This window comes from Lethenteron reissneri, unplaced genomic scaffold, assembly GCF_015708825.2.
Source record: "Lethenteron reissneri isolate LAM-NWPU_2019-01 unplaced genomic scaffold, ASM1570882v1 scaffold_290, whole genome shotgun sequence".
Taxonomy (NCBI): Eukaryota; Metazoa; Chordata; class Hyperoartia; order Petromyzontiformes; family Petromyzontidae; genus Lethenteron; species Lethenteron reissneri.
Window position 1 is genome coordinate 1 of NW_026891812.1, and position 15,903 is coordinate 15,903.

Sequence of the window (15,903 nt, forward strand, 5' to 3'; positions counted from 1 at the left end):
GCCGGGGCGCTGTGAGGGCCAGTGGTGGGACTCTGGGACTCCCGGCTCTACGTCCTTGTGAGGGCGAGTTCCGAGGAAGCCAGAGTCCAGACCCGCACCTTGGCTGGGTCGGGTCAGGTAGCCTCCCCTAGGGTAGTTGTAGCCGGAGGACCCCAGAGCGTAGCCAGAGCAGTGTACCTAGGCTGTGTACCTAGGCTGTGTACCTAGGCTGTGTACCTAGGCTGTGTACCTAGGCTGTGTATCTAGGCTGTGTACCTAGGCTGTAACAGAGTATCAGGACTGTTGGAGTGTTGTATTGTAATAAAGAAGTTACCTCTACAAGTGTCTCCGGAACCCATTACACGTGGATACCGAAACATGCAAATAAGAAACATTGACAACTGCAAAAAAGTAGATGGGCTTCGGCAAGGGAACATCACTGGACTGCATTGTGGCTGGGAAACAAGACCGGTGTTGGAGTGGCATCCAAAGTAGAGCACACATCACCAAGAGGATGACCACCACAGAGATTCGAGTTGTGAGATTAGTTCGTGTGTAGTTGATAGATGGATCGTCACATAGCTCGAGTGAGGAGGCTGAGGAGTCCTGATCCAGTAGTGGGTACAAATAAAACACATTCCTCCTGCGGAGGGAGCGGGTAGGAACGTTGGGTTGCTCGGTCAATGGCCAACTGTGAGGGCCGGGCACAAGCCGTCGTGAGTAGGTTAAACGTTGAGTTTTATAAGGGCACCACGGGGTGACCAGCCCCTCCCCACCCAGCCCCACCCCTCCCCACCCACCCTCTCCACCCTCCCCACCCAGCCCCTACCCACCCTCCCCTCCCACCCTCCCCTCCCCACCCCCCAGCCCCTCCCCACCCTCCCCTCCCCACCCAGCCCCACCCCTCCCATTTTTGGATGCACGACGGACAGACACAATAATCCCCTGTGGGCTGGTGGAACCAGGTGGTTCCTACCAGTACTACCGACTGATTTTGTACATTAATTACTCTGAGGAATACACGTCGTCAGAAATTTGAAGAATGTTGTATCGTACACTATGGGAACCTCATTTGCCAGTAAAAATATCATAATTGTTTTTTTACCCTTCTATCTGGCAACATAACTGACACCTTTTTACAAGGAGTCATGTTTGTATAGACCGCAATACTTGTCTCGGGTGTGGACCAATCAACTTCAAGGACAGTGCATACATTATCAGAGTTATGTTTTTTGTTTGCATTATGACTGCAAGGTATTGCGGTCTATACAAACATGACTCCTTGTAAAAAGGTGTCAGTTTTGTTGCCAGATAGAAGGGTAAAAAACCAATTATCAATGTTGTATCGCTGAACAAAATTTGGTGTGTGTGTGTGTGTGCATATTTTCTGTGTTTCGCTGGATTTTAGGACTTGGATGAACTGGGAGTCCCAGAAGCCAAAAAGCAACTGCTATTGAGTGGAATCGAAGAGCATGGTGTGTCGACCACGATCTCCAGCGAGACGACGCTGCAGCGCTCGTCCAGTGAGGAGACAGTCCACCTCAGCTCCGAGGACGACAACGATGACGGCATCGACACCAAGGATGGCATCCGTGCCAAAGTGTTCCCAGCGCTGCGGCCCTCTGGCAGTCATCTGTCCTCTGTCGGCAATCGGTATCGCAAAAGCAGCATTGCCAAATACAATTTGCGAGCGCACGCTCGCCAAGCCGTTGACTTTCCTCGTGCTGGCAGCTGGGGAGGCAGTAGCAGCCTGGAGGTGCCCAGGAGCAAGATGCCAAAATTGTCTTCATGCTCTGACATCGAAGAAGAGGAGGGGCTGGAGTGAGGAGAGGAGGGGGGTGAGCGATAGATGGATGATGGTGGGAGGTTGTGTGGGCCGTGGGATGCACGTTGTATGAAAAGCCCTTGGGGTAAATAAGCTGGTGTCTTTCGATTTAAAGCTTTCGTGACTGCAGGGATTCATCTTCTTGGTTCTTTCAGTAAAGTCACGGTCGACAGACCTGTTCTCCACCTGAGGACGGCTGCTTGCGTTGTGGCCGAAACGTCGTGAGAATTATTTTATGATGTTTTATTGTTATTATTTTCCTTCTACGTGACTTTACCGAAAGAACGACGTTTCGGCCAGAACGCAAGCAGCCGTCCTCAGGTGAAGAACAGGTCTGTCGAGAAGACAGAGTCTGTTTTATTTATTATTATTTTATTTCCATTCTACGTGACTTTACCGAAAGAACCAAGAAGATGAATCCCTGCAGTCACGAAAGCTTTAAATCGAATTTCCTTTGAGCTTGCTTGCATAGTTTTTTTTTTTACAGAATGCAGTCAATAAAACATAAAGCTGCATCTTGGCTTTACTACCCAAGGCAGGAACTTGTCTCTTCCAAGAAAGAAGTGAATGACTTGTCAGTTTTGTTCCTTCTTAATTTTGGAGCTTTCGTGACTGCAGGAATTATTTTGGTTTTTTCGGTAAAGTCAAGTATAACGATAAAACGTGCCGTTTAAGTCATCTGGAGTTGAAATATACAACACGTTTTGTTTCCATGCAGAGGAGATAGCCATGTTCAGAGCAATGTGTTTTTTTGTTGTGTTGCATTTGCTCGACTGTTCAAAGATCGTTTCAAATCTGCATCTATTGGAAGGATGAACACGAAGTGGGAAGGTTTTTGCAAAATCAGATGTTCTTGTACTCCAGAAGATTGTTGTACGGGGCCTGTCTGCTATAACCTACTTGATAACAACCCCAAAAATGCCTAAGTAAAGTTGATTTGTGACATGTTCCATTCTGCAAAGTTTTATAGACTTTGCTGCTGGTAGCAGATGTAGAGAGAACAACACCTGTCTACACTTAGTGTTCATGGAACTGTCTTAAGCGTATATATGCAGTGGGTTTTTTTTTAAATCCATTATATTAAGTTCATTTGCTTGCTTAGGACCGTGCAAATGTTTCGGTCGTTTTTTAACCCACTTCCCGTCATCCAATCGAGCTGACATTTTGCACACAGACTCGTTGTGCGTGACAATTAATGTTCGTGAAACATTTTTTCCCAAATTTTACACTTTTTAGGGAATTTTTTTAATAAATATTTAATTACCAATTGCTTAATGGTGGCAGGCAATCATCTGACCCATAGGTGGCAGCCATCTCAAGCCAGAGGACAAGAGGACTCTAGCCGCCACGCATATAAAGGATTTAGAGTGAAAAACTTTGTTTTTACGGGTTAATTTTTTGTTACAGGTAGGAACAACAGTTCCCCACCACCCACCAGGGATTATTTGTCTGTCGTGCATAGCCCCTCCCACCGTGTAGCACGCTCGCGGATTGGTTGAAGTGCGTCACGTGACCGCGAGCTTTCTGTCCAACCAAGTTCCTAGCTGGCCACTGTGAAGGAACGTGATTGTGCTATGGATTCAGAAACCCGAGTTTGAGGGTGACGTCTGAACTGCTGATTGTTTGGTCGCTGACCACTGGTGAAGTACCCGTCTGGTCACCGCCTGCATCTTGGAGTGGATTGAAAAAGGGCTGTTGATGTTCTTGAGCTTTGATTAAAAGCCAAAAACCTTTCAAGTACAATTTCAGGAATTGTTTTTCTGGATAAACCACTTGCATAAAATATATCCAATGTTTGAGTTTGCATACGGAGCCCAAAACCACCTGTACGTTTTGCAATGTGCTTTATATTTTGTAGCAATCACTGCCTTTCATGTAAACTGGTACCAGGTGCATACAGCGCATGAGAACGTTCAATTCGAATGCGCAATTCCCTGGAATAGCCACAGTGTTGATTTGTTTAAACAAGTTTTGACAATAAAAACAACTCTCTTTGAACTGTTAGCACGGTCTTTTTTGACGGTGTTTTTTAATATACATGTCTCGTTAAACCACCCCGTCACCGCCCGCCAATTAGCAAGGTTTGTCACGTAAACAAAGCGTGCCAATTCGTTATAAGCTCAGCACACCTGTGCTGCACCCGAAACGTCATTTCATTTCACTGTTTTCATTTCTAATTTGTTTCACCCACGTGACTTTCACATCTATAATTACAAGCGCACAACCTTCATCCGTGATGGACGCCGCACTGTCCATCGTTTTCATGCACGGGGCGCTTCAAACCTCCAAGTCAGAGGTCGCAACCGGGTACCCGATACCCGTACCCTACCCGATACATGGCTACCCGTACCCGGCCGGGTACGGGTAGGCGTTTGCGACCCTGGTGCGGCCGGGTACGGGTAACCGTGAGTCACTGGTGAGTCACCGTTTGTCACTCATTTCCCAACGTCTTGTCTCTTCTCCCAATTCAAGTTCCTAGAATCAACCCACCCGCGCAACATGGCTTCATCCCAGAGGTTGCAAACGGGTAACCGATACCCCTATCCGATACCCGGCCGGGTACGGGTAGCCGGGTATCAGGTAGGGTACGGGTACCCGTTTTCGACCCTGGTGCGGTCGGGTACGGGAAGGACATGAGTCACTGGTGAGTCACCGTTTGTCACTAATTTCCCGTCTTGTCTCTTCTCACAATTCAAGTTTCTAGAATCAACCCACCCGCGCCTGCAACATGGCTTCATCCCAGAGGTCGCAACCGGGTACCCGATACCCGTACCCTACCCGACACCCGGCTACCCGGCCGTTTTCAACCCTGGTGCGGCCGGGTACGGGTAAGGAATCAAACCCGTGTGTGACGTCTGCTCCACGCGCCGCCTGCATGGACAACGGAGGCGCAGGGACAGACACTCGACCGTGAAATCGATCCGCAATCTTGTCGCACGGCCAGCAGCTCCGTGTCGCCTTCTCTCGATCCCGCGATCCCAAGCAGGTGACAGTCCGCGGCGAAATGACGAGAGGAATTCACACGGAATGTCCTTTTCAACGAAGTCTTCCAGATGTAAAACGATGTAAGCTTTTAATTAAGAAATACAATTCAAAACACAACACAATTCGAAGACGTTTCATTTTAAAACTTCAAAACGGAGCATCGGGTGCTTGCGTGAATGCAAAATTATAATTCGTGTTGTCAAGAATGTATCTCCTCTACGTGTAACTTTTAAGTGGTATGCCTTGTAACTGATGAATGATCTCGCCCGAGTGATCTGTACAGGTTACTTCTAAACACACACACTTAATCACTCTAGATTTGAACACTTCATGTTTGACCCTCACAGACAAAATGTTACATGTACATGCACAATCAGACAAGTATTCATTCTAAATTATTGACAGGCATATTAACAAAATTGAATTACTGCAGCGAAACATACTGCATCAGGCAACATCGTATTAACAAGAAGCTATTTTAACACATACTATTGTGTCATTCAAAACGAGTAGTCCATTGCATGCTGGCGTCTGGGTCAAAACGTAGCAAATTCTAAACATTACCTACAAATAATAGATCACGACGTTTCGATCGCAACGCAAGCAGTCGCCATCAGCTGGGACCACGTCAATAACTGCTGAAGTTGGCGTCTACCTCAGTTGGTGATGATGGTGGTGATGGTGGTGATGGTGGTGATTGTGGTTGTCACACCTGATGACGATCGCTTGTGTTGCCATCGAAACGCCGTGATCTAGAATTTTTCGACCCACGTGACGTCACCGAAAGAACTAAAGAGTGTGGATTCCTGCAGTCACAAAAGCTTCAAGTCAAGATCACCTACAAACGACACAGCTGAGATTACACATCAATCATCGCCACTACTGACAGGCTCGTGTTCACATGCAGGCTGGTCAAGGGCCACCACCTTGTGCCACACAGGGGCAGCTGCTACTTGGGGATGCTCTTCGAGTGTTTCAGACAAGCGCCATGCAACAGCAATTATGATGAGAACATCGTGAATGCTTGGGGGCTTATTGGCTCTCGCTCCTGGTGAGAGACCGACCCAACCCACAGGTCCACTAAGACTGGCCACTCGTCTTCTTGCTTCTTTCGGTAAAGTCGTCACGTAGAAGGGAAGTAATAAAATAATAAAAATAAAACACAATAAAACAATTCTCACGACGTTTCGGCCACAACGCAAGCAGCCGTCCTCAGGTGAAAACCAGGTCTGTCGAGGCGACAGCGTCTGAATGAAACAGCACACGCGCTTGGAGCATATAAGCTGGGCGCCTTGACAAAGGAATTTGCATATCAAGAGGCATTTAGCATATTTATGAGAAATGCAGGTATGTGATTAGTACCACTTATGCCCGTGCATTATGCAGAATTAGCAGCATCAAAGGAAGGGGATAGGGGTAGCATTAACAAAGGGAAGGAGTGTTAATAGTATGTAGCTGCAGTAACTGGCCACTCACTCTTACCCTGCAGGTTGAACCCAGGAACTGAGTGTTCAACTTCACGTTATTGTCATTAAAGGCCTGTGACAAAGGAGCATCTATTGCAGCGACATCGTCTCTGGCTTACTCATCTACCGGGTCTCCATTTGACTTTGTGTTGTCTAGGAAGTCCAGCCACACCTCCACAAACTGCTGGGAGTTTCAATTTAAAGCTTTCCTGACTGCAGGGATTCATCTTCTTGGTTCTTTCACCTGAGGACAGCTGCTTGCGTTGTGGCCGAAACGTCGTGAGAATTATGTGATCATGTTTTATTTGTATTATTGTATTACTTCCCTTCTACGTGACTTTACCGAAAGAACCAAGAAGATGCTTGGAGTTGCCTTACTCTGCCTCACAGTCAGAATTCTCCTCCTGCTTCACGTTGCCTCCATCGATGTGAAGGTCCCATTTTGGAGTTGATTCTTCATCTTCACATTTTACCTTCACTTCTTCGCTCTTCACCATCACCTCTTCACATTTCACCTTCACCTCTTCATATTTCACCTCGTTACCTTTAAAAGTGTCCAAGCTGGGATTTTCTTCCGGTTCATGTTTGATGAGGGATGGGCTCATTGCAGCACTTTGACTTTCACAAGCTGATTTCAGACTCCACTCCTGGTGGATATTCTGATGCTTGTGCATTCTCTGGTGTACATGAAGATGTTCTGACTGTGCAAACGCCTTCCCGCACGGAGTGCACCTGAAGGGTTTCTCTCCCGTGTGTGTTCTCTGGTGTTTTATAAGAGAAGATGACCGTGAAAATGCCTTCCCACACACAGTGCACTTGAAGGGTTTCTCTCCCGTGTGGGTTCTCTGGTGTGCTTGAAGATGTGGTGATTGTGCAAACGCCTTCCCACACACTGCACTTGAAGGGTTTCTCTCCCGTGTGTGTTCTCTGGTGTTTTATAAGAGAAGATGACCGTGAAAATGCCTTCCCACACACACTGCACTTGAAGGGTTTCTCTCCCGTGTGTGTTCTCTGGTGTGTTTTAAGATTTGATGACTGTGTAAATGCCTTCCCACACACAGTGCACTTGAAGGGTTTCTCTCCTGTGTGTGATCTCTGGTGTTTTTTAAGAGAAAATGACCGTGAAAATGCCTTCCCACACACACTGCACTTGAAGGGTTTCTCTCCCGTGTGGGTTCTCTGGTGTTTTATAAGAGAAGATGACATTGAAAATGCCTTCCCACACACACTGCACTTGAAGGGTTTCTCTCCCGTGTGGGTTCTCTGGTGTGCTTGAAGATGTGGTGATTGTGCAAACGCCTTCCCACACACACTGCACTTGAAGGGTTTCTCTCCCGTGTGTGTTCTCTGGTGTTTTATAAGAGTAGATGACCGTGAAAACGCCTTCCCACACACACTGCACTTGAAGGGTTTCTCTCCTGTGTGTGTTCTCTGGTGGATCTGAAGAAATGATGGCCATGCAAACGCCATCCCACACACAGTGCACTTGAAGGGTTTCTCTCCTGTGTGTGTTCTCTGGTGGATCTGAAGAAATGATGGCCATGCAAACGCCATCCCACACACAGTGCACTTGAAGGGTTTCTCTCCTGTGTGTGCTCTCTGGTGGTGTGTAAAATTTCCAGTCCGCTCCGTGCTGTATCCACGCTGGTCGCATTGTTGCCTTGCCGTACCGAGCTGTGCTGAGCGCCTTTGCTCCATCAGACCAAGCGACAGCTGCAGACAGAAAAAAATTATATCCACACCACCTACACGTCAGACACAGAGTAATGCATATACACAGTCACACGTGACTTACACGTCTATACTTATTCATATATTCATGATGTAGTGAAAAAGTTTCCCAAATTCATCACAGGCTGTTATTGCACACAATGAGAGGGCAAATGGTCATAAATATGCCTGGAAGCCCTCGTATCTCCGTGGTGAGATGTTAACTACCTCACCTGGTATACAAGAAGTCGTGGGTTCGATCCCGACCCTGACGCCTGCTGCTGTATATTTGGAGTTTGCGTGTCTCTCTCTCTCTCCGTGGTGAGATGTTAACTACCTCGCCTGGTATACAGGAAGTCGTGGGTTCGATCCCGACCCTGACGCCTGCTGCTGCGTATATTTGGAGTTTGCGTGTCTCTCTCTCCGTGGTCGCGTGGATTTTCCTCCGAATCTCCCGGGTTTGCCCTCCACATTTAGAGTCAACATCAGCACGTGATTAGCGTCTTTGACCGATACACATTTCCACACGTATTCTTGGTTCTTTCGGTAAAGTTACGTAGATAGACAATAACAACAGATAACATCAAATAAATGCCACTTGTGTTGTGATAGAAACGTCGTGGTTTTATTTACAATTTTGTTTACTTTTATTCATTTTATTATCTGTTATTTTTATTAATTTTCTATCTCCGTGACTTCACCGAAAGAACCAAGAATATGAATTGCTGCAGTTACGAAAGTTTTAAGTCAAAACATTGACACACGCGTTGACAAAACCCCCCATACCTTGTTGTTGTTGTGGGCAGGTAGCTTCTGTAAACTAGAGCGGTACAGCAGCTCAGGCGGGCTTGGGCTGGTAAAAAACGAAAAAAAAAACTGCCTTAATATCTACAATAAACCAAAGTGACAAAGTAGCGAGCCGCGTGAAGACAAATTAAACTTAAGGGAGGGAATTAAAGCAAACGCGACCAGGCGAGGGCAGGAGGCAAGGCCCCGCGTGTCTAGGCCCCGCGTTGTAAAGTTCCAACTTGGACATCGATTCACAAGCTGCTGCTGCTCTATTGACATCCCTACGAGAGAGAGAGAGCGAGGCTCTAGCTTGGTAAACAACAACAACCACAACAACCACAACAACCGCAATGAAAATTTCTCACCTCGGATTTCAGTTCACGCGCGGACCTCCAGCTGCCTGTTACCTCGTGACGTCACCGGCAGCAGATGACATGACGTCACTTTCTGGGGTACAAGACCCTCCCCTCCCACAATGAGAGGCTACCCTAACTGAATAAATTAATAAATTATGTTAATGTTTGCGATCATCAACATTATCAATAAACATCATTTACACCATCATATACAACAATATCATCAGCATCATCATCAGCATCAACAACAACATCATCAGCAACATCATCACCACCTAGCATCAGCAGAAATATCAACATCATCATCAGCAACAGCAACAACAACAACATCAGCAGCATCAACAACAACATCATCAGCATCAACAACAACAACATCAGCAACACCGTCACCATCTAGAACAGAGGGGAGGGAAGACTGCGGCCTAGTCGGCCTCGGGCCATCCCGAGTTTTCCTAGCGGACCCGCCGCGCCCGGAGCGCCTCCCCCGGCAGGAGTCGGGATCGAATAACGGGTCCGCCGGGCGTGGTGAACACACATACACACAGTGTACACACACACACACAGTGCACACACACAGTGCACACAATGTACACACACACATAGTGCACACACACACACACAGTGCACACACACAGTGTACACACACACACACAGTGCACACACACACAAAGTGTACACACACACATTGTACACACACAGTGTACACACACAGACAAACACACACAGACACACAGTGTGTACACACACAGTTTACACACAAACACACAGTGTACACACACACAGACACACACACAGAGTGTACACACACAGTGCACACACAGACACACATACACAGTGTACTCACACACACACAGTGTACACACACACAGTGTACTCACAGACACACAGTGTACACACACAGTGTACACACACAGTGGACACACACACAGACACACACAGTGTGTGTACACACACAGTGTGTACACACACAGTGTACACACACAGTGCACACACACACACAGTGTACACACACACAGTGTACACACACAGAGTGTACACACACACAGTGCACACACAGACACATACACAGTGTACACACAGACACACAGTGTACAGACACACATACACAGTGTACACACAAATACACAGTGTACACACAGACACACAGTGGACACACACACACACAGTGTACACACACAGTGTACACACACACACAGTGTACACACAGTGTACACACACAGTACACACACACACTGTATACACACACACAGACACACACACAGACACACAGTGTGTACACACACAGACACACAGTGTACACACCACAGACACACACAGAGTGTACACACACAAACACAGTGCACACACAGACACACATACACAGTGTACACACAGACACACAGTGTACACACACACAGACACACACACACAGACACACACAGTGTACAAACAGACACACACAGTGTACACACACACAGTGTACACACAGACACACACAGTGTACACACAGACACTCCAACACACAACCGGTTAGTGCTGCTCCAGTGACAGATTGGCACGGTATGTCACGTGATAAACCTTGCGAATCGGCTGTCGGCTGATGGCCGGTTTAACGACACGCATACATTCAAACTTTATTTGGAGTTGGAGTTTGTGTCTCTCTCATCATCACGGTGGCTAGGAGATGTTAACTACCTCGCCTGGTATGCAGGAGGTCGTGGGTTTGATCCCGATACTGAAGATTCTTGCTGTATATTTGGAGTTTGTGTGTCTCCTCTCATCATCACGGTGGCTAGGAGATGTTAACTCCCTCGCCTGGTATACAGGAGGTCATGGGTTTGATCTCGATCCTGAAGATTCTTGCTGTATATTTGGAGTTTGTGTGTCTCTCTCATCATCATCACGGTGGCTAGGAGATGTTAACTACCTCGCCTGGTATGCAGGAGGTCGTGGGTTCGATCCCGGCCCTGGCGACGCCAACTGCTGTATATTTGGAGTCTGCGTGTCTCTCTCTCTCATCATCATCAGTGAGTGGGTGAGGTGAGTGGGTGGGTGATTGTGTGAGCGAGTGGGTGTGCGGGTGAGTGGGTGGGTGAGTGTGTGAGCGAGTGGGTGTGCGGGTGAGTGGGTGGGTGAGTGTGTGAGGTGAGTGTGTGAGCGAGTGGGTGTGCGGGTGAGTGGGTGGGTGAGTGTGTGAGGTTAGTGTGTGAGAGAGTGAGTGTGTGAGCGAGTGGGTGTGCGGGTGAGTGTGCGGGTGAGTGGGTGGGTGAGTGTGTGAGCGAGTGGGTGTGCGGGTGAGTGGGTGGGTGAGTGTGTGAGCGAGTGGGTGTGCGGGTGAGTGGGTGGGTGTGCGGGTGATGTGAGGGGTGGGTGAGTGTGTGAGCGAGTGGGTGTGCGGGTGAGTGGGTGGGTGTGTGAGCGAGTGGGTGTGCGGGCGAGTGGGTGGGTGAGTGTGTGAGGTGAGTGTGTGAGCGAGTGGGTGTGCGGGTGAGTGGGTGGGTGAGTGTGTGAGCGAGTGGGTGTGTGAGGTGCGTGGATGGGTCAGTGAGTGGATGAGTGAGGAGGGGTACCAGGTCGTCTACTGGGGGTGAGGGGTCATTATACAGGGCGGTTCAAAGGTCAAGACACAGTTTCTTGGGTTTTTATTTTATTGTGATTTTCCGAGTTTACAAAGGTAGCTCTCTCTCCATCCGTCTCTCCACTCTCTCTTCCTCTCTCCACTGCTGGGCCTGTAGGCTTGGCCCGAGCGAGTTCCCGCCTTTTCACGAGTTGATTCCGCCCCCCGCCGTGGCTTTGTCGGCACGAGGCTTCTGCGCCGGTGAGTGTCAAGGGCTCCAACGGGCCCCAAACCGCTGCCCCGTCGTCACCGCCGCCGTGGACAAAGCGCCGATGCTCGACATCATGAGCTGCGTGGAGAGGGACCTTCTGGACCTCATGTTGCGCACGGGCTACAACGTCGTCCAGGAGAACGGACAGAGGAAGCTGGGACCGCCGCCCGACTGGCAGGGCCCCCCTCCCGCCGCGGCTGCGAGGTGTTCGTGGCGAGGATCCCGCGCGACCTGTACGAGGACGAGCTGCTTCCCGTGCTGGAGGCGGTGGGGCAGCTGTACCAGCTGCGCCTCATGATGACGTACGACGGAGAGAACCGCGGCTACGCGTTCGCCACCTTCGCGACGCGCTCGCAAGCCGCGGACGCCGTCAAGAGACCCCACGACTTGGAGATCCGCCCGGGGCGACGGATCGCGGTTTGCGTGAGCGTCGACAATCGCCGCCTCTTCTTGGCGAGGCTGCCGAAGGACAAGACGCGGGCCGAGGTGATGGCGGCGATGAGCGACGCCACGGAGGGCGTCGTGGACGTCCAGATGCGCTTCTGTCGCTACGACAGGAGCCTCAGCCGAGGCTACGCGTTCGTCGAATACGAGAGCCACCGCGCGGCCTGCATGGCCCGCAGGGTGCTGCTGCCGTACTCCTTCCGGCTGTGGGGCCGGGACATCAACGTGGACTGGGCCATCCCGCAGCGAGAGCCGGGGGCGGCGGCTGCTGCTGCTGCCGCGGCGGTGGCAACGGAAGACGACGAGGAGGGGGGGGAGGAGGAGGCGGCAACTGAAGACGAGGAGGAAGAGGTGGTGGAGGAGGAGGAGGTGGAAGAGGTGGTGGGGAGGGAGGAGGAGGCAACGGAAGACGAGGAGGAGGGGGGGAGGAGGAGGTGGAGGAGGAGGATGTGGAGGAGGAGGAGGCAACGGAAGACGAGGAGGAGGAGGAGGCGGGGGCAACTGAAGATGAGGAGGAAGAGGTGGTGGAGGAGGAGGTGGAAGAGGTGGTGGAGGAGGAGGAGGTGGGGGAGGAGGGGGAGGAGGAGGAGGGGGAGGAGGAGGCAACGGAAGACGTGGAGGAGGGGGAGGAGGAGGCGGGGGCAACTGAAGATGAGGAGGAAGAGGTGGTGGAGGAGGAGGAGGATGAGGTGGTGGAGGAGGAGGAGGAGGTGGGGGAGGAGGGGGAGGAGGAGGAGGGGGAGGAGGAGGCAACGGAAGACGAGGAGGAGGGGGAGGAGGAGGCGGGGGCAAACTGAAGATGAGGAGGAAGAGGTGGTGGAGGAGGAGGAGGATGAGGGTAGAGGAGGAGGAGGTGGTGGAGGAGGAGGTGGAGGAGGAGGCAATTGAAGACGAGGAGGAGGAGGTGGCGGCGGTCCCAGGCCTCCCGCAGCCGGAGTGCGCCGTCTGCGGCAAGGTCCCGCACAGCTGTTTGTGGGCTGGGCGGCGCGCACGCAGCTCTGGGCGGGCACCCCGCCACTCGCGGCCCACCGCCCGTCGGTCTGGACGAGCTGCCGGAGGCGGCCGTCTTGTCGTGGGAGACGCGTTTGCAGGCGCTGCTACGGAGCGCCGGCGTGGGCCACGCGACCTTCGAACTGCACGCTCACTCGGAGCCCGGCAGGCCCATGGGCCTCCTGTACAAGGTCTCCGTTCCCGGGATGATGCGGGAAGGCAGCGGCTTCTTCCCCGCGGTGCTGAGCTCCAGCGTGGAGGGAGCGCGCGAAGTTGCCAGCGAGCTCCTCCACGAAATCCTCAGCGACGCGAACCCGAGGGCGGGCCCGGCCCGTCGCGACGGCGCCTCCCGGCCGCCCCGTCCGGGACCTCCCGGCGTATCCCGGCGACTTCCCCGCGCCCCGGCAGCCGGTCGCCGCGCGACTGCCGACAAGCGGCACGCACCCGTAGTGCCGCGTGGCCGTCGTGGCGGCGTTCATCAGACCGCGGACGGTGTCCTACCGCTTGAAGCTCACATCCGTTCTGCCGTGTTCACCGTCAAACTGCAAGTTGCCCGGCCGCTCACTCGACATGGTCACGTTGCCGCATGCCAGAGCTCGCAATCGGGTACCGTACACGTTCCCTACCCGATACCCGGCTACCCGTATCCGGCCGGGTACGGGTAGGGTACAGGTATCGGGTACCCGATTGCGACCTCTGGGATGAAGCCACGTTGCAGGCGCGGGTGGGTTGATTCTAGGAACTTGAATTGTGAGAAGAGACAAGACGTTGGCAAATGAGTGACACACGGTGACTCACCAGTGACTCACGGCTTACCCGTACCGGCCGGGTACGGGTAGCGGGTATTGGGTAGGGTACGGGTATCGGGTACGGGTAACCGGGTATCGGGTAGGGTACGGGTAGCCGGGTATCGGGTAGGGTACGGGTATCGGGTAGGGTACGGGTAGCCGGGTATCGGGTAGGGTACGGGTATCGGGTAGGGTACGGGTATCGGGTAGGGTAGGGTAGCGGGTATCGGGTAGGGTACGGGTATCGGGTAGGGTACGGGTACGGGTACCGGTTGCGACCTCTGCCGCTCGCTCTCACTCAGCCGTCCGCCCCTTTCCTGTTTCCCTCGTTGGGGGGGGACCAGCCCTGACTTCACGTTGTGCCTCATTTGACTCGTCACCCCGTGGCCCCGCACACGTCCTCGTCACACCAGGTGTCACCCTGTCATTACACTCTAATGACGACCGACAACTGAATCCGTAAAGACAAAATGATTTCAGGTGTTTACGCGTCAACGCCATTTTGTTTTGAAAATGTCGGGGAGAAAAAAGATTTTGTTCACGTCGCATTCTGATGTCAAAACATTTGATTCTTTATCAAATTGAAAAACTCTTCAGCGTAGCGACTTTGCTACACACGGAGAGGTCCTGCACCGCCTCGTTTGCACAGCTCTATCCCTGTGCCACGTGTAGTTCGTGCACACACAGCTGTTAAGAGTTTGATGTTTTGTTGATTCACAATGTACGTGTGTTTTCCTGTAATGGTTTTTGTTAATGTTTTAGTGGAAATAAAGTCGTGAAAGTCTCTTCCTCTCTCTCCCCACTCTCTCGGCCGAGGTGTCGCATGCTTGGGACCTTTCTTTCCTCCTCTGCGGATTAATTTGATGTGCTGATTTACACCCAGCATATTTCAGACTTCCCTGTTTGTCAGGGCATGTTCTGATCATTACCAACGTTCCAATGGCCAGGAACTTCAGAGTAACCTATTTTTCATGCAGCATCATAATATAATTTTCCTGGATCATCGCCTTTATAGCTTTGATCAATTGCCAATGGTTTACCGGTTCGTGTTAGTGTTTACTTGTGCCGCCCTCTTTCCAGTGGGACCACGTGGCGTGAAGTTGTGTCGCACATGAACAGAGTCGGTGCACATCACGAGTCTCCGTACTCGACTGTCACAGAGACACACAGAGACACACAGAGACATGATACACACAGAGACACACACACAGAGACACACACACAGACACACAGAGACACAGAGACACACACACAGAGACATAGACACACACAGAGACAGACACACACAGAGACACACACAGAGACCACACAGACACGCAGAGACACACACACAGAGACTAGACACACACAGAGAGACACAACAGACACACAGACACACAGAGACACACACAGACAGAGACATAGACACACACAGAGAGACACACACAGACACACACGCAGAGACACACAGACACACAGAGACACATGCAGAGACACAGACACATACAGACACACAGAGACACATGCAGAGACACACAACACACAGAGCACCACATAGACACACACAGAGACACACACAGACACACGCAGAGACGCACAGAGACACACACACAGAGAACACACGCAGAGACGCACAGACCACACAGAGACACACATGCAGAGACAAGACACACAACCACACACAGCAGACACACAACACAGACAAACACACACACAGAGACACACCAGAGACAAGACCACACAGGACAGACACACAGACACACACAGAGACATAGACACACACAC

The 15,903-nt window shown here is 51.1% G+C and overlaps 1 pseudogene; it reads left to right on the top strand.

Moving 5' to 3' along the window:
• The first annotated feature begins 11,978 nt into the window (after positions 1-11,978).
• LOC133339791 (probable RNA-binding protein 46) lies at positions 11,979-13,843 on the top strand (annotated as a pseudogene).
• The last annotated feature ends 2,060 nt before the right edge of the window (positions 13,844-15,903 follow it).